The following is a 22,535-nucleotide window of genomic DNA, read 5'->3' on the forward strand; positions in this document are numbered from 1 at the left end:
CACGGACCATAACAACAAAAACTTCCTCATCCATAAATGGGTGGCAATATCATTCCCGCACCTTAACTTAAATGACCAAAAGAGAATTGCCTTTGCCTAATGATTGATAAACACACACAGGGTGCCATATCATTTTAGCACAAGGCGGAAACAACACCAACAGAGTGGTCTTTCCCATTCCCAATCATAAGCCCCACAAGTGGGCCACTCTACACAATCCGGCCCCAAGGATGATGCCCAAACACACACAAAATGGCCCCACACGGCCCAATCCTTGCACCTTTATCCGATCCATAATACACGGTTAATGTTCCTAAAAAGGAACATTACAGATCTCCCCTTCCCGAATTGATTGCCCCCAAGCAATTTCAAGAGGAATCGTACTACCATGTAGTTTTGTCGTCCGCGATCAAATGGAAAGTTGGGTGGTACGTCAGGGTTATGTGCTTGATGGCATCCATGATAATGAAGAAAATATCGAAGGAAGCCCTTTCGATCATTGTTGGCGCCCCAATGGTCCCATCTTCGTTCGTCCAAACAAGGAAGAATTACAGATGCTTTTTATTTTATTTTTGAAATGAAGGAAGAATTACCGATTGAACACTTCTAAGCAGACTGCTCACATGAACTCCTGCCAATGAAAGGGTTAATGAGAGTCGTGTGCGGAACAATATCTCCATCATGGAGCATAGACTGTAGTGGTAAATCATGCACCTCGATTCCCTCTTCGAATTGAGAAACATTGATCATCTGCACTTGAAGCCTAGGTGCCTCGTCTGTGTCGTCGTCACTATTCTTAAAACAATCCCCCAACAAGTCAACATCTGTTTCCTTCACCCCTTCAATAGTAACAGGGGCGGTGCCACCCCCTATTCCTTCGTTTGTAGTACCATCAAACAACTCCTCTCCACTTCCTTGGTAAGGTGCAAGTGCATTCTTACCCTTGACGTTGGTGTCGAGAGGTTTATGTTCGATCCCTCGCTCAACAAACCCATTGAATTCATGATGGGTGGACTCGTTCAACACCGTGAGATCGTCAACCTTCCTTGGGTGAACTGCAAAACGCTCCATAGCCTCGAGTCTGTTGCACTCAAGACGAGCAAAGTGGCAATCAATAGCGGCAGCGATGTGTGCTACCAACAGTGCCACTGCATTGTCGTCCCCAAACCCCCCTCTGAGTTAACTACATGAGGTCTTTCCGAATAAGTCCACTTAATATGTATGCAGTCCCGTACTGGATATACAGTTCTCACAGACCACCTGACAAACAGATAACGCATAAATTAGAAGAGCTCACTACCCTTTGTAGAAGCCTGGGTACAACACTTGCATTTCTAGGATCTAGTCGCAACAATCACTCCTTCAAGGGCCAACACTTGGTTCCTCATAAGAGGGGTGACATGCTTGGTTCTTCAATCAGACCACGCAACAACGATGGAGTACAGGTGTACCAATTGCCCATGGTTCTATGCATGCCGCTCTAACAAGCAGTAGGTGCACAATTTCTAGCATTTAATTGGCAAGCTTCACAGGCCGCACAACAAACACATGGCATACATCCTCATGTGTAGGCAAGACACAAAACAAACCACCTAACAGCAACACTTCTAACAACTCAAGATGTGTCAAGGACAAAACAACGAGCACTTGGTGAGCAAGCCTTTCAATAGTCCCATAGGACACGCAACACACAATTGCCATGGAGGTTTGAGCAAACAGGGTGTGTTGATTGAGGTATATAGGTTTAAGCAATGACCCTTCGTAACATGGTTCGCATAGACATTTCTTCGTATAGCTGGGCAGTATCACAGTTTGGGATGTCCTTGAAACTAACAACCCGTCTCTCTGGTGCATTTCATCAAACAGTCAGGTGGCCTCGTGGGCAAGGCAATTCTGTAACCCAAAGTTGACCAAAATGTGTCCTGAACTTGGGCCTTTCTTCAAACACCTGGAGGCACACGACTTGAAGATTCTGCAACCTATTTCTAGCCGGTTTCACTGTGGCTTTTCTTCAAACAACAAGGGGGCGTCATTGGCTAGGAATGTCTGTAGCCCAAAACAATCCAAAACCGTCCACTTTTCTTGGGCCTTTAATCAAACAGTTGTTGGGCATTGGGGTTAGAGCGATCCAGTTGCTCAATGCCGGCCACAAAAGGCTCTTTCACCTTGCAGCTCCTTTGTGACTTCCAGGGGCTACGAAGGCTGGCAGGATGTAGCTTTGATACCACTTGTGATGGCCCAAATTGTTCTCTTCCTTCCAAGGTTATGCCACTCCAAATATTGGACCCATTTCACTTCAACACTTCATCCATAGAAGATGAGATAAACAAGACATACATCAATAGCCAAGTTCCATGTTGATTTACTTCATGCACAATCATCCATATATATGCTGGGATTTGTAAATCCATTACAAAAGATCACATCATTTAATTGAATTCCATCTCATAACATAACAGCTAAAGGTATAAATCTGCTTGATGAAAATTCACAAGATGGAGATGATTCACGTTGTGCAGATAGCAACAACAGATATAAGAAATATTCTTGAGACAAGGGTGATGACTGATCCTAGTGACTCATTGCTACTAGAAGTAATTTGTTATGAAAGGAGAAAATGCTCACTGTATTTGTATGCAAGCAGAAGATGAACTATCGTCTTCTTGGCTGGCTTCACTAGCCCAAGGTATCAACAGACATAAATCAGAGATGGCATAAAAACATTCACAAGTCACAACCCCTTGCGAGGATAGCTTATAAGAACTTTCAAAACCCAAACCCATGTGGGTGCCCATATCAATTTAGAACCTTGAGGAGAATGGCCAAAAGGGCTTTGATGACCGTTGCAATGATGCCCACCCAAAACCATTTGAGTGACAATATCAATCCATCACCATCGTTATAATAACCAAAGCTCCCTTGCATAAACTTCATGGACCATAACAACAAAAACTTCCTCATCCATAAATGGGTGGCAATATCATTCCCGCACCTTAACTTAAATGACCAAAAGAGAATTGCCTTTGCCTAATGATTGATAAACACACTGTTGGACTCAAAATTTTAAAACAAGGGCAAAATAGTAAATCCTTTATTAAAATAAGAAGAGAGAAAAAAAGAGGTGGTCACGCATCACCTTATCCCTAAAGTAAAAAGAGATAAATATAAAAGTTAAATCCCTAAATTTTAGGAAATAAAAATGACTCTCGCAAAAGAAGTGAGTCGCCCACTTTTCAAAAAAGGAGTTACGTAACTCCCCGCAAAAAGAGAAGTGATCATGGAATCCCAGATAAGGGATGAGGTGGCGCACCCACAACGGCTCCAAAAAATAGGAAGTGGACATCGTGAAGTTGAGAAAAAAAGGGGTGAGGTGGCAGTTGCTAACCACTTCAAGAGAGTTCTATAAATAACTCAAAATCCTTAAGAAAAGGGATCGGATCTGGGCGAAAGAAAAGCTACGCGAAGGAAAGAAGACAGGAGAAAGAAAAGTGAAAAAAGATTACTAACTAACAGTACCTTTTTTTTTCTTTGGTTCTTTCTTTGCAGGCTTCTCCCAAAAATGTTCCAGAAAGGAGACCAAGAAGAAGACCTTTCTCCTTCGGGAGAAAGAAGAAAACCCCTTTAGAGAATCTCTCTCTAAAGGTCCCTTTAGGATCTCTTTCCGAGAGAAAGATGATAAAGACGGCGATTTCCCCCAAGAGATAAACACGGCGGTTCCCCCAGACGAAAGAAAACATTTCTCCTTCGGGAGAAAGAAGAAAATCTCTTTAGAATCTCTTTCCAGAGACTCTCTAAAGGTCCCTTTAGGATCTCTTCTTAGAGACTCCCTAAAGGGAGAAGACAATTCTCTTCCGGGAGAAAGATTATATAGACGGCGGTTCCCCCAGAAGAAAGAAGACCTTTCTCCTTCGGGAGAAAGAAGAAAATCCATCTAAAATCTCTTTCCAGAGACTCTCTAAAGGTCCCTTTAGGATCTCTTCTTAGAGACTCCCTAAAGGGAGAAGACCTTTCTCTTCCCAGAGAAAGATGATAAAGACGGCGGTTTCCCCCAAGAGATAAAGAGGGCGGTTCCCCCAGAAGAAAGAAGACATTTCTCCTTCGGGAGAAAGACAAAAATCCCTTTAGGCAGTGTTCACTTGCTTTCCCAAGACGAGAAAGGAAAAGAAAATCGCATTTTTTTTCCCAAGAAACCTCATTTGTCGGTGTTCACTTGTTTGCTTGAAAAAGAGTAAATACCCACGCGGCCTTAAAAAAAAAATACGTGGAAATGTTACTTTCTTGCATAGACGAGTTTTATTTTCCCATCAAACATGCGAGATTCGTTTTCCTTTCTCATGCTGGAAAATCCATCGGGCCTCATCTTTCACAACTCATGAAGCAAGAAACCCTCCCCTCTTCAACTCATCTTCTCAGGCGAACCGTGCTCCGGCCACCAACGCTACGCAAGATACCTCTCTCCCTCCAGCTCTCTCACTCTCCGTCCCTCTCTCTCTCTCTCTCTCTGTCCGTCCGTTTCTCACATTTCTTCTTTTGATTTTTTTTGCAGATCATCGTCTCTGGTAGCTAATTTTTCTTCTCCCTCTCCCGTACTCTTCGGATCTTCGAGTATACTCTCGTTTCTTTCATTTTTTTGGAGCTTTTCAGTTTAGGATTGCTAAGTATGGGTTATTGCCTCGACTTTGAAGTATCTGAAGGGTTTTTTTGTACAATAGGGTTCGAAAATTTGGGGTATTTGAAATGGGGTTGCATATTTTGGGTTATTGCACTGATTTTGAAGTTTTTAGGGTGTTTTTTTTTTGTACAGTAGGGTTCTGATTTTGGGCTTTTTGCAATGGAGTTGCAGATTATGAGTTATTGTACTGATTTGTAAGTTTGTTAGGTTTTTTACTACATTTGGGTTCGGATTTTTTGGGTATTTGCAATGGGGTTGCAGATTTTGGGTTATTTCACTGATTTTGAACTTTTTTTGGGTGTCTTTTGTACACTATGGTTCGGTTTTTTGGGTTTTTTGCAATGGAGTTGCAGATTATGGGTTATTGCACCGATTTGTAAGTTTTTTGGGTCTTTTTGTACATTTGGTTCGGATTTTGGCATATTTGCAATGTGGTTGCAGATTTTGGGGGATCTCACTGATTTTGAACATTTTTTTGGGTGTTTTTGTACAGTAGGGTTCTTTTTTTTTGGGCTTTTTGCAAAGTAGTTGCAGATTATGGGTTATTGCACTGATTTTTAAGTTTTTCGGGTCTTTTTGGAGTATTTGCAATGGGGTTGCAGATTTGGGTTATTTCACTGATTTTGAACTTTTTTGGGGCTTTTTGCATGGAGTTACAGATTATGGGTTATTACACTGATTTTTAAGATTATAGTTTTTTGCATTGGTGGTTCTGATATAATGGCTTGGTTGTTGGGTGTTGATGAGATGTGGGTGGATGGGTGTTGATAATATGTGGGTGGATGGGTGTTGTACATTTGGGTTTGGTTTTCATCAAAAACCCTAGCTTGTTTTGTTGGTTTAGGATACTAATTTGATCTTTTACTACATATTCTGTATAGCTTTTTTCATTTTTCTTCTTGTGTGATCGGTTATGTTTTTTGCTATGTTTATCATAATTTCAACCAATGAGTGTGGTGTAGATTGTTTAATGGATGGTTGGGTGTTGATGATACGAGGGTGTTTCTAATATAATGCCTTGGTGGTTGGGAGTTGAAGATATGTCGGTAGATTGTTTACTAGCGGCTGCAGTGGCAGTTAGGATTAGACTTTACTTTGAAGAAAATATGACAAGAGCCCCTTATGAAAGTGGGTACCTAACTCGTAGGACGTTTGTCACACGTATTACGCATGCAGAGAATCATTGTGTTGCTCTTCTGCGTATGGATGTTCGCTGCTTCCGTAGCTTCGTGGCCATATTTAGAAACACGACCCTGCCTGAAGACACAATACACTGTTGTGTCGAGGAACAAATGGCGGTTTTCTTACAAGTAATTGCCCACAGCCAAAGGAACCGTAGTATTAGGGCATCATTCAGACGATCAGGGGCGACTGTTTCGAAGTATTTTAACAAGGTTCTGGCTGCTGTGCTTAAACTGCAACACTTGTTCATCTCTCCCCCATCAAGGGACACACCACCTCACATTGCTGACAATCCGAATTTTATGCCGTACTTTAAGGTACTGTTCATTACCTACGTAGTGGGCATGTAAGTTGCATAGCAAGTGACTCATATGTTAGCACTAACATTTAACATTTTGAATGTCCATATTGTAGGATTGCATCGGTGCAATTGACAGGACTAAGCAACAGTACCCGAGGATCTGATACCCAGATTTATTTGTCGTAAGGGGTGACCCTCTCAAAATGTGCTAGCTGTATGTGACTTCGACCTGAAGTTTACTTACGTGTTAGCTGGGTAGGAAGGATCGGCATCAAACTCTAGGATCTTAGCATCTGCTTTATCAAAGCCAAACGGGATTCCTTGTTTACCAGGTAGTACTGAGTTTGTCTTTTACTCCGTACCGTTGTTGTTGGTCTCGGTTATGAAACTTATATATATCCCTTCGTGTGTCTATAGGAAAGTTTTACCTTGCTGATGGTGGGTACCCATGTCTGAGAAATTTCTAACTCCTATCCGAGGCATTGGTTACCACCTAAACGACATTAGAGGGAGCAGACCTCGAACTGCAGAGGAGTTATATAATCAAAGGCATTGACCAGCAAGGAATGACATCGAGCGAACTTTCGGTGTCTTGAAGAAGCGATTCAACATAATAAATACGCCACCAATGTACCCATTCGAACGACAGGTCGACATAGTGTTAGCCTGTTGCTGCGTCCACAATCACATAAGGAGGGAGATGCCGAACGATACATACATTCCGATTGTAGACAATGAGTTGGGGCTAACTGTAGCGGAGGAGGATGTAGAAGAACATCGTTTTATTTCTAGGGCTGAAGATGTGAGAGAGGGCGGTCTACTTCAAACAAGAATTATGAATCATATGTGGAATGATTTCCAAGCACAACGACGTGGTCGTCATTAGGATGACATATTTTTGGGTTGTAATAATTTTATGACTATTTTGATTAGACTTCTGCAACTGTGTTTCATCATATGTTGTTTGATTGTATTAGGATTTGGAATATTTTTGGGTTGTAATAGTAATCTGTTTCATCGTACTCTATTTAATGATATATTGTTGTGACTAATTATTTGAATATTTTTCTACTATGTTTCACAATGTTGCAGATATAATGGAATCAACTTCAGTAGAGAAGAGGAAGAAAAATAACTACTGGAGCGACGACATGGATAGGCATATCATAGTAGCCATACAGCATCAGATTACTGAGGGCTAGAAGGCCCGCAACGGTTTTAAAGAGGCTGCGTACAGTAGCACAGCGCAGGAGCTTACTACTGCCCTTAAAAAGCAGATCTGAAAGGAGCACGTTAAGAACCGTATGAAGATGATGAAAACCAACTATAGGATTCTTAACACTATCTTCAACCTGAGCGGATTTGGCTGGAATTCACAGCTGAAAAAAATATCCGTTGAAGACCAAGTGAAGAATGACTATTTGGCAGTAATTATAAGTCATCATAATTCCTTCATTATTTTCAACACAATTTGGTCATAATCCTTACAATGCCTCGTTTTGTTTTCAAAGGAATCCTTAACATCTTCGTTTCTTTAATAACCGTTACGAGCTATATGAGGAGATGAAAGAAATGTTCGGGGAAGATCATGCCACTGGGGAGTTCGCTAGGGACAGACATGCCCCTTTTCAGGACACACGGGATGTGGAGGGGCTTTTCTCATCAAGCAAGGCAGTAGGGCTCGATGATATGTTCGACAGTTCGACCCCTGCTTTTACTCCTCCCCCACCTCCTCGTGCATCCAGGTCACGTCATTCATCTCCAGTCAGAAACACCAGCATGGGCTTTAGTGACTCAGCGACACTGAAAGCCCCAGCTTCAGGTAGTAGGGAAAAGAGGAAGAGGCGAACAAGTGGTGCACAGCTTTCATCTGATATGACTTGTCAAATAGTGTTAGGATGGTTGTTGAGGCCATCATAACGACTGGTGAGGTCCATAGCCTTGCTGAACTGAAAGCCGTTGTGATGAGCATGCCTGGTTTCGCCATGATGGAGCTGATAAGGGCCTATAGCTACATGCCAAAAGTCACAAGGATGTTGAAGTCTTCCTTTCCCTTTCCGAGGATGAGCGTCTGTGTAATGGCCCTTTTCACAGTTGGAATGGAGAGGGGTATGTTGGCCACCTTAGGCTGGTTTCTCTCTTCTTCACATGGGCATGATTGCATAAATTCAAAGACCCAACGCATAGACAAGAAAACCACTGTTAAATTTGATTCCCATATCCATTAAACTCAATGTTGCTTGGAAAATTACAAAATAAAAGGACAATGTCACGTTGATTTAATGCTCACATAATATCAGCACATTCCATGATTGATATTTACACAGTTTCACATCAAAATACATGAAATAACATACATTGGGAATGCATTGATCATCTGTCATTCTTAGTAGCAATTGGACTGATACAAACAAATAAGGTGGAGGGGGATGTGAAGGGAATGGTGGAGATGATGGGGAGAATGATTGGGTAGTGTTTGGAGATGAGGATGCTCACCGCACTTTGATCACATGGGAAGTAGATGATGCTCACTGCACCGGTTGCAAGAGGAGAAAGAACGCACTGTTCTATTCACTCCCCTCACCAACATGCACAACTTCACTAGCTTTGTGATGTTCTTGGTTATCAACGAAACATAGTAGAAAATTTGCATAATACTCTCATCCTTCACCATTTGTTACTTATAGCCTAATTACACCTACCCCAAGACATATGGGTGTCTTTATCAATTCGACCCCCTTCTTTAGAGAATAACCAAGAGAGTGCTGCCCATGGATGGACACACCGGGTGCCACTATCATTTCAGGTCCATGATGAAATTGGCCAAAGAAGCCCTTGCATGATCATGTACTTCTTGACCCAATGCAACAAAAACGTTCAACTCACCCATACATGGATGCCAATGTCATTTCTTCCCCAATGAAGAAATATTACAAAATATGTCCATCTCTTGGCCCCTTTGGACACTAGATGGGCCCGTGGGCCCACATCCTAGAAAGAGATTCCCATTCCAATGTCCCCACAAGTGGGCCACTTCAATACGATCCAACCGCACGAAAGATGCTCAAATACACAAAAAGGGCCCAACACAGCCCGATCCTTACACATCCACCCGGTCCACAACACTTGATCAATGTTCCTAAAAAGGAACATTACAGTCTGCATATGATGAGAGATATTGTGGCGTGTTTGGCGTAGATTGATATGGGTTGGGGTCCTTTTTGGGAATCATACGATCATATGATATGATCGTAGTATGACTTTGATACTTTCTGCATCTATATTTTAGAGGACTTGTTATGTTGATGTTGTTTATGTTGTTGGACTTGTTTTGATGTTGTTTACGTTGTTGGGCTTTATTTTGATGTTGTTTACGTTGTTGGACTTGTTTGTCCGACTTTTTTTGTGGTTGGAGCTTATCCTATGTGGTTGGGTGCTTATCCTATGTTATCGGACTTGTTTGTCGGACTTCTTTATCCTATGTCGGACTTGTTGGACTTGTTTGTTGGGCGCTTATCCTATGTCGGACTTGTTTGTTGGACTTGTTTGTTGGATTTATGTAGTTGGACTTGTCTCTTATGTTTATGTTGTTACTTTTTAATACTTTATTTTCTATATTATTGTAGTATTAGAGCAATATGTGGAATCTAGACATGGACAGGACTTTGCTAGCTGGCATGATGATTCAAAAAACAGAAGGAAATAGAGGGATGGATGGATTCAATGACATGGCATTTAACAATGCCCTCATCCATGTCAACAATGCCCATAATCTGCACCTAAACATATCCCAAATTAAAAAGAGGTTGAGAACATTAAAAAAGAACTACAAACAAGTCAAGGCATTGTTGGAACACGATGGGTTTGTTTGGGATTCAACGAGTAAGATGATTTCCATATGCAATGAACTAGGCACAGCACATATTACGGTACGTATGTCCATGTAGTATGTTTATGTTTTGTTCTCTTATAAAATTATGATTCCTACATCTCTTACTCTATGTTTTCCATGCAGTCTCACCCTGAAGATTTAAGTGTGTTAACACAACGATATGATTTGTTTGACGAACCCCTTGCAGTCTTTAGGGACGATTATGCAACTGGGCAGTGGGCCCGTTCAGTAGGATCGCGCGACTAGGTTACTGATTATGTAACTAGGCAGTGGCATCTGTAGTCCAGTAGTGTTTCTGTTTATTTAAACATTATGGATCCAGTGTTGCTTTCCGTACTATTATGGCTCTTATTCTATTTATGGCTCTTATTCTGGTTATGGCTCTTAGCCATGTAAACTTAATGGCTCTTATTCTGTTTATGTAGACTTTATGGATCCAGTAGTGATGCTTTCCATACTGTTGTTGTTGGGCCTTTTTCAGTTATGTGGTTATTTTTATTTGCATTTCTGCAGGTTAATGGCAAAAAACAAGCTTTATATGGTTTTTAAGGGAATGCAGGTAGGCGTATATAACAGTTGGCAATACTGTCATGTTCAAGTTAACAGGTTTAGTGGAGCGTGCTTTCGTTCGTATAGGAGTAAAGAGGAGGCAGAAGTTGAACTTAATGTGTTTTTACATGGCATTAGTGGGCCGAGCAAAGATAGGAAAGAAGATACCAACATTCCTGAGGATTCCCAAGCCTCAATAAGTTCTACTGTGACCAGTTCCTCTTCCAGTTAGGTTTCATTGTGGGTTTTTTTACTATGCTTTCCATTTTGTAGGCCTGTAACTATGTCAGACTATGAAATATGGTCCAATGTGACTTTTCTATTTAGCTTTCCCACTACAGATTAATTGGCAAGTGAACAGGGGCAAGAAACCTTTTCTCTGGATTTCTCAGGTTATCCTGCGCAAGTGAATAGCCGCAGGATTCCTTTTCCAGCACAGTTCCTTTTCCTTTCCTTTCCTTTCCTTTTTGCCACGTCAGATTCCTTTCCTTTCCTTTCTAGAGAAAATAAGTGAACGAACCCTTAGAGTCTCTGGGAAAGAGACTCTCTAAAGGTCCCTTTAGGATCTCTTTCCAGAGACTCCCTAAAGGGAGAAAACCTTTCTCCTACACGAGAAGGATGATAAAGATAACGGCTCCCCAAAGGACAGATGAAGAAAGTTTAAGGAATTGAAGAAAATTACAAGGACAAAGAAATTCCACTAGAAATGATATGTTAACAACAAAATCAGATCTTTTTAGCGGATAATTAATAAAAGTTGTATTTAGATAGGGAACCTCTTGATGGATAATCAGAGGTGTTTTCTTCTTCAAGAAATGTAATTAACGGCCAATAGAGCCGGAAGTGTACGATCCCAACCAAAATTAATAAAACCTCTTTTCACAAGAGGGAAATTTGATCCCAATTTATTTTATGTGCGATTCACTTTTTCATGCATGTGAAATTTGTTGCGAACATACACAGGGTGCCCATATCATTTTTTAGCACAAGGCAGAAACAACACCAACAGAGTGGTCTTCCCCATTTCCCAATCATAGGCGCCACAAGTGGGCCACTCCACACAATCCAGCCCCAAGGATGATGCCCAAACACACACAAAATGGCCCCACACAGCCCAATCCTTGAACCTCCATCCGATCCATAATACACGGTCAATGTTCCTAAAAAGGAACATTACATCTACCCAGTCCTGTCAGCGGACAGCAGTCCACAACTGCAACCAGCCCACTTTCCCTCACCTTTTATCTTCCTCCTCCCTCAACGCCTATTCTCCTTCTTTTCCTCCCCTATCAGTCACGACTGATCATCCAGCACAGGTATACGGCCCTTTTCTGTGTTTTTCACCACTGCAGCAGCTTGTTCTCACTGCTGCAAGCTGCTGCCCATTACCGATCGACTGCTAATCAGCAATCCCTACTGAAGTAGCCCGTTTTCCCTTCTTCTTTATCTCTATTCCCTGCAGTGTTAATTTCTTCGTTTAGCTGCCTGTCCTGCCCACTTTCAACCGCAGTTCTTACTTTCTTTGTTATCTTTCAATCCTGTTCTTCATCGTGTCCTAGCATGTTATTCTCGTTGATTTTTAATTGCAAACTGCAGCTACAGCAGTTTTTCAGTTCAACATCGTTACTTCAGAGCTGCTGCCTTTTATGTCAGCTGCCCCGGTTTCCTTCCTCACCTTTTCCCTCCTTTGGCACACGATACAATGACTGTTACAACCCTTGGCCAGATTGGGCTTCCGTGACTTCACTATCACTTTTGGACCTTCTTAGAGTGAGATTTGACGTCGATACAAGCATCACCAGGTTTCCACTTGCCCTTTATCACAGCCGTTGACTAACCAGATCTGATTTTCTATGCAAACCCACTCTTGGATGAGCCCCTACCAATCCAGTTACCAACTTGAGACCTACTATTAGAGCTTGGTGACCTTTTAGGCTTGAATAGTATACTGTTTCTAATCATTTTCAGATTGTACACATTTCATCTGATTTGTTGTCCATTATTATAAAAACATTACTTTCTTGGTGTGTGAAATTATTTGCATGACATGGGAATGAACTTATGCTCATGATTAACTATCTCTAAGGCTAATATTGCATGTTACAACTCTATCAAGCGTGAAATCATCCTGAAAGTTTACTCTGCTTCAGAATTGAGGACACTCACTTTTTAATTAGAAAGGTGGCCCACCTCTTGACTTTAAATCGCTTAAATCATTTAACTTACATAACTTAATAGAGCTTTTATCTCATTGGTAATTAGGTAAGGTCCAAAATTTTTTTCCACTTGAGCCATTATCAAAGATAACCCAAGGGAGGAGAAACCTAATTATGCGTGAAAACACAAAGAATGCCCCACCCCCTTCGGTCCAAACGGAGGAAAGCCATTATAACTTAAGAAGTCCTCTCTCCTCGCTTTTCTCTTTCTTCTTCTTCTCCTCCCTCTCCTCTTCCTTCCATTTCTCTCTCTCTTCTTTCCCCTTCTCCCCCACTCTCACTTTTTTCTCTACCCATATCTTGTTGACAGGACTGCAGTCTACGACCACAACCAGCCAACTTTCCCTCATTTTCCTTCAATCTTGCTCCTCCCTCAACCCTATTCTCCATCTTTCCTTCCCCTATTAGTCATGACTGATCCTGCCCAGGTATACGACCCTTTTCTGTGTTTTTCACCACTGCAGCAACTTGGTTATCACTGCTGCAAGCTGCTACTCCTCACTGATCTACTGCTAATTAGCACTGAACCAGCCCCTTTTCCCAGTTCTTTAATCTCAATTCTCTGCAATGTTATTTTCTTAGTTTAGATAGGTGTCCCTTCCCAGTTTCAACAGCTGTCCTTACCATTCAATAGTGTTGTCGTTCATCTTATCCTAGCATGCTGTCCTCGTTGATTTTCAATCGCAAACTGCAGCCACAGAATTTTTTTTCAGTTCAGCATCTACCCCACAGATCGGGCTTCAGCCACTTCTCCATCATCTCGCTTGGGCCTTCTTACAGCAGGATTTGACGTTGATACACACATCACAGAGTGAGATTCTCCGCTTCCCCACTCTAGGAATAGCCCCTAACTATCAACTTGGTGACTTTTTTTTTTGAAAGATAACGATTTTATTGATAACTGTAAGCTTATTACAAGTACAGGACAAGGAGTCCCACCGGTTTAACACTTACAACAAAACCCAACCAAAAGGATCCCAACTTTCCTTTTTCCTGCCCCTCTTAAGAATATAAAGTGACACATTAATGAACAGAAACAGCTGGACAGTATATAGTAACCAACACTGACTCTAAACCCCATTTGACCAGCTAAATACATTAACAAATAGAGACTACTGGAAAACAATATCTAATTAACTGCTGCATCCATCATAATGATGCCACAAGGTCTGATGTCGATAATTTTAGCCCCTGTTTGAATCCAACGGTTTAAATTTCGGTTTCGAATTCGGTCGGCACAGAAACAGAAACATTTTGGTTTCAGTGGAAATCTTGCAAAACACAGATATGTATTGAAACATATGCAAATGACGAAATTTTTTTATCTTTTAAATAACATATGCGAATGATGAAATTTTAAGATGAAACTTTGGAAAATGCTAGAATAAGCACAGACACATATTTAGAAACCATCATATAAGCAAGACAGCCATCCATAATGGCTTAACCACATCGAACACCAAGTGACATGCGTTGTCGCACATGTCTGAAACTGGAAAGTCAATAAAGAAGTACAGTGTAATAAAGTATTAAAAAGTACAATGACTAGTCTCCCCTTTAAGTATCATTTTCTATATAAATGAAATGTTTCGGAAATTTCGGCCAAATTTTCAGTGAAATAATAACGGAAAAGGAAATCATGTAGATTTCGTTTCAGTGGGGATGGAAATGGATATATTTCGGTCATTTTGGGGAAATTTCGGGGAAATTTAAAACCATGCTTGAATCCATGCCTCATTATTGAAAAGAATCTGATACTGATGAACTGCCCCTCATGTTTGACTCCGGCTATCTTGACTCCTTAGCCCGTGTTTTACGTCTGTTGCTGCAAGAGGGTGCTAACACCCTGATTGCAGTACACCCTTGCGCTCACCACTATGCTTATCTACTCAGCCATTTGGATGTTTATGTCTTCCTTTTCTGGGCTTGAGAACGATAGAAGGAGGTGCCCATTTGAATCTCGAAACATTCCATTAATGCCCGTTGGGCCCAGATTTCCTTTTGATCTTCCGTCAAAGTTGAGTTTAATCCACCCACTCGAAGGAGACTCCATCTTGGAATTTCCTTTCGCTTTTTCTTTTTTCTCAGAGTTTTTTTTTTTTTTTTTTTTTGTTTTTGGAAAAAGATTTTCTCAAAGATTATTGTCTTCCAATTCCTTAGGATCTTCCCCATACTATAGCTTGGTGCCTCCTTGCTTATACTTGTTCACAATATGAGGTCGGTTTTGATATTAAGTGCTAAACTCCCCCAATTACGCCTTTTGTCTTTGAAGATTCAGTTGTTGTATGGTACCAATCTCCACATTGCCCGACCAGCATCCCCAGACGGTCCACCACTCTACTCCAATACTATCGTCTTGATCGATTTCTGAAGCGGCATTTCTAGCACAAAGAATTTTATCATTGTCATCATAATCGATAGGCCAAAGTACAATGTACAAGAAGATGATCCAAAGATTCTTAATTACTTGAGTAAAAGACACCAATTTGCCATTTGCACCTTCCTCCTTTTTAGTCGGTCACATGTGTTGATTCTTTTTGAAATCCCAAGGGTGATGGCAACCCAAGAGGGGGGGTGAATTGAGTATTTAAAATTTCTTGCCAAAAACAAATGCGGAAGCGAAATCAAATGGCAAATAAACAATCAAGCCCACAAAGTAAAAATCCAATGCACAAAACAAATTAAAGAGCAAGAGTAAAAAGAGAGTGCACCGAGATTTTTAAGTGGTTCGGTCCCCACCTCGGACCTACTCCACTCCACCAACAAAGCCGTTGATGGCTTCACTACGGATTCCTTTAATGGCGAGGAATCAACCCAATTACAACATGGTTCGGCTACGCCTCGCAAGACTCGCCACGAACCGGAGAAAGCTCCGCGTCTCCAACACTCGCTCTTGGGATGGCTCCGCGTCCCTTCGCACTCGCCGAATATACAAATGAATGTAAAAAGAAAATGAAAATACAAACCCTCTCCAAGGGTGGATGAAGCTCTCAAGCTTTTACAAATAAAACTTGCTCACAAGATGTACAAATTGAAGCTCTAGATCTAATCCCTTTAGATATATCCCAAATAAGGCACAAGGGTGTTTAATCACTCTTCACAAGATTAAAACATGTTTGGGAATGTAAGAGTTGTCTCTTAAAAGGTCTTAAATGAGGTATATATAGCTCATTTAAAAATATGACCGTTTGAGGGCAAAAGGGTAAAAAATTGGGTTGAAAAAGTCAAGCCCCGTAGGCTCCAACGGCTACATTGCCAGGCCGCTGCGGTCGACCGGGCTGTGGCAGTCGCCCGCCCTTATCGGGTTCATCTTTTTAATTTCAAATTTCAAACCTCGACGGTCGACCGAGCCATGGCGGTCGTCCGGGGAGAGCAACCTGGACATATTTATTTTTGTCCTGATTTATATCCGCGGTCGTCCAGCCCTATGTCGGTCGACCGGCTCGACCTTACTGGATTGTTTCTGGATTTCCAAAAACACATCCGCGCTCGACCGAAACACCCCAGTCGACCGGCCCACTATTGAAAGTCAAGTCTGGATTTCCAGACTTGCTTCCGCGGTCGCCCGGCAAACCCTGGTCGACCGGCCCTGGTAAAAATTCCATTTTAACTTTAAAACTTCAGGGGCTTTTGGGCCAAGGTCTTTGGGCTTTTCCCTATGCTTTCAAATACATTTTCAAGTTCATTTCGAATACATTTTCAAGTTAATTTCAAATAGTTTTTAAGGCCTTTGAAACTTAATCACTTGTGCCTCTAAAAGGGATGTCTAAGTGGGATTAGACTTACATTCTAACACAAGACAATCACATGCAAATCTTCAACTTTGAAGCTCTTCATGTCTTGGTCACTTCCATGGATCTTCTCTTGATTCTTTGACTCTTCAAGATGTCTCCTTGATTTATCCAAGCCTTCGAATTCCTTTGGCTTCCAATGAGATGTCTTCAATTGGTTCATGCCACGATCCATGCTTCCTTGACTTTAGTGTTTGATTCCTTGATTTCCAATCATACACTTTGAAACATCAAACACATTAGATAAACAACAAAAATCAACTTGTGTTTGGAATCATCAAAACAAGAAGGTAATGCCAAGGTGGGAACCATTAGGCTTACACTTTTCCTTACTACCGTCAAAGCGAAAGCCACCACCTTAGGTGGTGTCTTCGCTTTCCAAACTAGGAGACTTTTTGGGCCCTAGCCCTAGTAGTATAGTATTTCTAATAATTTTCGGATTGTAGACCTTTCATTTCATTTGTTGCCCACTATTATAAAACCATTTTCTTGTGTTACTTTATTTCCATGACTTTCTTGGGAATGAACTTATGCTCATGGCATATTACGCCTAATATTGCATGTGACGATTCTAGCAAGCATGAAATCATTCCGAAAGTTTAACCTGATTTGGAATTGTGGACACTCACTTTTTACTTGAAAGTTATAGTCACTTTTGGTCGTAAAGTTGTTCGAGAAAAATCCGTGAATATGAGGTTTGCACCAAAGTTCCTCCAACATAACCGAGCATGGCCTACTAGTTTCATTCTAGAAAATTTGATCATCTGAACAGCCTCGGTCATGTCATACCAATCAAAGTAATCATCCATGACAACAAGCCAATCCACGAACGTTTGAGAACTTAGATTGTTACCAAAGACAGGTGCTTCCAGAAAAGTCGGAAAAATCCATCGTGAAAGCTTTCGCAGAGGATTGGCAATGCCCCTATTGTCTATACCACAATTTTGGCTGGCGGGATAAATGTAGAAGATGCTCAAAAGCAAGAGCGAAATCGATCCCCTCTCCTTGTTCGCCTTTGGATGATGGGAGAAGGCCTACAGGGAGTTCTAACCCAAATCACGGTAATAGATCTGGTGTATGGTTATGTTCTCCCTGTCAATATCCCAATCTCTGATGGCGGAATGATTGTCACTGGTGTCGTCGGGCCAGAATCCCCGCGTTGTGGGTTCCTCGTGCTAGTTCACCTTCTAGGGTAGAATCTATTGGTGGTGAGGGTTGTTGGCCCGATTCGGGCAAAATCTTTCACCACAGAAGTTCAGTCTCGGACTCTCGAGCAAGGAGATGGACAAAAGAATGGGTTTGCTAACAGCCTGTCAAATAGGGCAAAAGAAAAATCATAATGAGACCTTGCAGGAGCTCTGGGAATGGGCACAAAAGTCTTGAGAGATCCCATCTTTGCATTGTCCTTCTATAATGGCGAAGAATGAAATTCTCTCCATGTTTGAATCAAAATCACAAGCTTCACAAATCCTTGCTAAGGGATCTGAAGCTTTGGGTAATCACTTGCTCTCTCTCTCTCTCTCGCCTTGGAAAAGGGAGTTTACTCAAGATGAGAAACTCACTGGGTTAGATTTTATGGCATCCCTTTACACGCTTGGGCTGTTTCAACAGTGGAGGCCACAGCGGGTCTCTTTGGTAAGGTGATAGAAACCAGGATGGAAGGCAATCATCAGGACTGTATGAGTTATGTCTCGACCAAAATTCTAGCCCCTCATTGGCACCTCCCTAGATCCTGTTTTAAAATCAAAGTTACTGACCAGACCTTTACTATTGGAGTTGAGCTCCGGGGGAAGTAGGGTCTCTTATTCCCCCTTCCTCTTTGGGCCTTCCAGGATGGGATTTTCGAGCGCCGGCGTATCAGCCGCTGGTGAGTCAAAAAAGGTGGTCTCCTGGTAAGTCCCTGGATCCCGATTGGATTTCAAACTTCAAATCTAACCAATAGAATCTTCTGGTTTTGCCGCCCAAGGATGTGCAGATGGCTTCCCTCGATAAAGGTGCGGTGAGTCCTGAAAGCGACATACTGATTGCTAGCCCGAAACTTCTAAGCCAAATCGCCCTACCCCTTGGCGGGTAGTGGCCCGCCATGGTGCACCCGCTAAGATTCACAAGTCAGCTGGATTCCACCCAAAAGCAAGGAGGCGTTTTGACTATCGAGCCCCTGGCGGATATTATGATGGTTCAAATTCCTTGGCTAGGAGGCCAAGATTTCAAGAAAACGTCCTTTTGAATTTATTGAAGAATATTTTAATTACAAAATTAGGGCCAAAGACAATAAACAACAAATTGGTGAACCTCCTAAAAATTTTCTCCAAATCTGGTAGGTTAGGCCCTAATAATGGTTAAATTTTGGCTTTTTGGTTAAGAGCGGGTGGAGTACTGAGGGTTTCAAATAATAGTTTCTAATGAAGTGGTGAGTATAGATGCAGTTATGCTCGTTGCTTTTATTTTCTAGTAGAGTGAGAAAGGAAAAAGGGATGCTCATTGTTTGGCTCGTGGCTCAAGTAAGATATGGAAATATCTTAGCACTAAGAATATCCAAAGGAAAGGAAAGCTTAATCTAGTCTCCTCGGGGTTGGTGCTTGAGATGACAAGTGTCTTTCTAGTGCAAGATTAGGTTGGTGACGGCTCCTTTTCTGTTGTTATTATGATTAGCCTTGTTGGGAAAGAAATCTAATCTCGTAATAACTGCTTTTTTCGAAATTTGGTCGTGGGCCCAAGGATACGAAGATATGGGCGGTTTTATTCTATTATATTTATAATGGGTAATGAAGACGATTAACCGGTCTGTTGGTATTCCTTAGAAAAGGTAAGTGAAAACTTTAGTTAGTGTTTAGGAGAATGGCTTTTTCTTCTTCTTCTTCGGATTCTCAAGCTTATAAGAGATTACAGAGAGAGTTCCCCGATTGTTCGGAATGGTTTCAACATGGCCGGTGGGCTCGTAACCTGAAATACAATGTTGCAAAAGCCTCGATGGAAGCTCCCACCATCCCTGAACTAGTTAAAGGAATCATTAAACGGCAATGAAAGCAATTTCAGGAGGATTTCAGGTTCATTGGGGAAGAATTTTACCCGTTAACAGGTACTTATAACGTAAAGGATATATGTATACCGGTTTACAAGTTTCCTTTTTCCGAGGTTGTATGAAGTATGTGAGCAGCTTGAGACGGCTAAAATGGGAGGCGAAGCAAATTCTTTGTGTTCGCAAGATATCAGAACTGATAGCAATCCGGATGAATCCAGTGGAAGAGGTTCCTTACCCGCAATTCACATCAGACTTTTTTTCCAAAGATTTGGAATTGGAATTAGATATTGGGATCCTATTGATGGAGCTGAGCAACTGTGCGTGACAGTCCCAGCCAGAGTTAGTTTTGGTGTTTTGTTTTAAAAGCTTTTTAATAGACGGCTTTTTGGGGAAGTTGGGAATTAACTTTTGATTGGATGGAGAAAATTTTACGATGGCAAGGAAGTAGAATGAGACTTTTTGGGTAATAGATTATATGGATGAGACTTTTTGGAGAATGTTAGTTTTGGTTTGTTGGAAAAAGAATGTGAATTTTGGGAAGATCTAGATGGTGGTTGAAGTATAGTATATATAAATCTAGGTTTTTTATACTGCCAATTTGGCAATGTAAATATGTGGGCGAAATAGTAGGTGCAACTGGGCTATACAACGTCAACTTCAGGTGAGCTACAAGAAAGAAGTAGATTCTCCAAAGCATGAGAGACCATGGTCTTTCACTTTTGGAGGCACTGCTGCCTGAAAAATCTCTTTTAAGAAGTGAGGAGCTGATGATATGGATTCTTGGGGGTTGGATTTTCGAGAAAATCGATGATAGAGAACTGGAGAGGCAGTAGTAGTACTGGATAGATATCTGGGTGCTCTTGGGGAATAACATATGTTGGTTAATCTGTAGAGTAAGAAATGCCCTGTGAATGTGAAGGATTCAATAGTATATATCACTGGTTCTTGGTGATTCAGGGTATGCCTTGAATGGCCTTAACTGATGCTATGTAATGATACTTGGGATTTCTGGTCCCTAATGTAACTTTCATGGTATCAATGAATATATGTCAATTTTCAAAAAAAAAAAAAAAAAAAAGACAGGTGCTTCCATGCAAAATCGTTTAGTAATATCACCCATGGGATCTGTAGAACAGTGTCTGTCGTGCTCAAACATTTCACTCACCTCATCTCCTTAAGGTGGTCACGAGTTTGGGACTCATTGCTTGGGTAACTCTACGGGTTGCCCTTGACGTGGGACGGTGGGAGTGCTATCCTCTTGACCCATGCGAAATTTATCAGGCTCATCTCCATTTTGTAGGTCAGTTTTTCCACGCACATCAGTAGGTTCGAGTCTAGCTTGTCACATTTGCAACTCAACATTGACTTATTCTGTTATCTGGTTTTAAATACACATCCAACACCTCCTGGTTGGGGTTCCTTGGCTAGTAAGTCCTACGGCTACAGGTTGCTATGGTGGGAACCTAGGCTCAGATACAAATTTAACATGGGACGGAACACGAAGACAACTAAATATGCAAACCTGATACCAATTTGATGCAAGCCAGCCAACTATATGGATTTCAGTTCAAATTTGGGTTGAATAGATAGAGGGATTAGGCTAGACTGATATGGTTTATGACTGATGTTAAAGGAACGAAACATCTGTACAGGTCTATTAGGTCTGAGTAAAAAATTGGTAAAACTACATCTGATTTGGGCTATGATTTGGACAGCTGAAAGGGTAGGGAACTGGTTAAATGCAAGGTTCCAGGTTTCGGTTTCAATGTGTTTCAGTCGTGACAAAAAAATATAAGCATGTCAGTTTCAGATGAATATTTCGATGGAAAATCTATAAAATCACATAGACCTATGGAAACATACGCAACTGATAGGAATTTAAGACTAAGCTTCTGGATGTGCTAGACAGTTAAGACTAAGCTTCCTATCAGGATTACAGATTCTAACAAGGCGGAGGTAAGAGTAGATCTCCAAGGTAATTGAGAGGAATATCTTTGACCATCTCATAGTAGATGGAGATTCCCTCAATGTTATAAGTTGGTCAAAGGGGAGTCATTCCAACACGTGGAGATTCACACACTGGTTTCAAAAACATACGCAAATGATGGGCATTTAAGACTAAGGGGCCATTTCGATACGCGGATTTTAGAATTCAGGTTTTTAGTTTGAAAACAGTGTAAAAGAGGGTTCATGATCAAGCTGCTGTATGCTGTCCTAACAGCGTTTCTTGGATTTTAAGGGAGAAATTCAGGTTTTAAAAATCTCTCCTGCATCCTGAGATTTCTAAAACCTGGAAATATGGGAGGATCTGCTACTCTCTTGCTGACGAAGAGAAGGGCGAGAAGTCAAAAACGACGGCTGGTCCGCTTCTTCTCTTTGTCTCTTAGCTACAATTTTGAAGAAGCCCCGGATTCTAAAAAACGCGTATCCAAACGGCCCCTAAACTTCTGGAAGTGCTAGACAGTTAAGACTAAGCTTCCTATCAGGATTACAGATTCTAACAAGGTAGAGGTAAGAGTAGCCCTCCAAGGTATAAAGATCATTGAGAGGAATATCTTTGACCGTCTCGTAGTAGATGAAGGTTCCCTCAATGTCACGAATGATACGGTTTATGACTGATGTTAAAGGAACGAAACATATGTACAGGTCTATTAGGTCTGAGTAAAAATTGGTAAAACTACTGTTAAAGTATAAAAGATAAATAATGTCTTTCTCCAACAGCTTAAGCTTTTGGAGAAGTTGGTAAGTTAGCATGGTATCAGAGCCAACGACCTTGGCTTGACCTCTCCACAAGTGCTTCGGCAGACGGCCGATCGGCCGGACGGCGGCCGTCCGTCCAAACCAACATTAATCCCCTTAGCCTAGATCTTGCTCCTCTTTTTTTTTTCCTCGTCTTGCCTTCATCCAACG

At 41.5% G+C, this 22,535-nt stretch overlaps 1 protein-coding gene across 4 annotated transcripts in view; it reads right to left on the reverse strand.

Annotated features, from left to right (window-relative positions):
- The window catches only part of LOC143862156 (uncharacterized), a 48,179-nt gene that overhangs the window by 14,572 nt on the left and 11,072 nt on the right, over window positions 1–22,535 (reverse strand). The gene's annotated exons all lie outside the window — the stretch shown is intronic.

This window comes from Tasmannia lanceolata, unplaced genomic scaffold, assembly GCF_043159265.1.
Source record: "Tasmannia lanceolata isolate RefF3 unplaced genomic scaffold, GAP_Taslan_0.1 ptg000003l, whole genome shotgun sequence".
Lineage (NCBI taxonomy): Eukaryota > Viridiplantae > Streptophyta > Magnoliopsida > Canellales > Winteraceae > Tasmannia > Tasmannia lanceolata.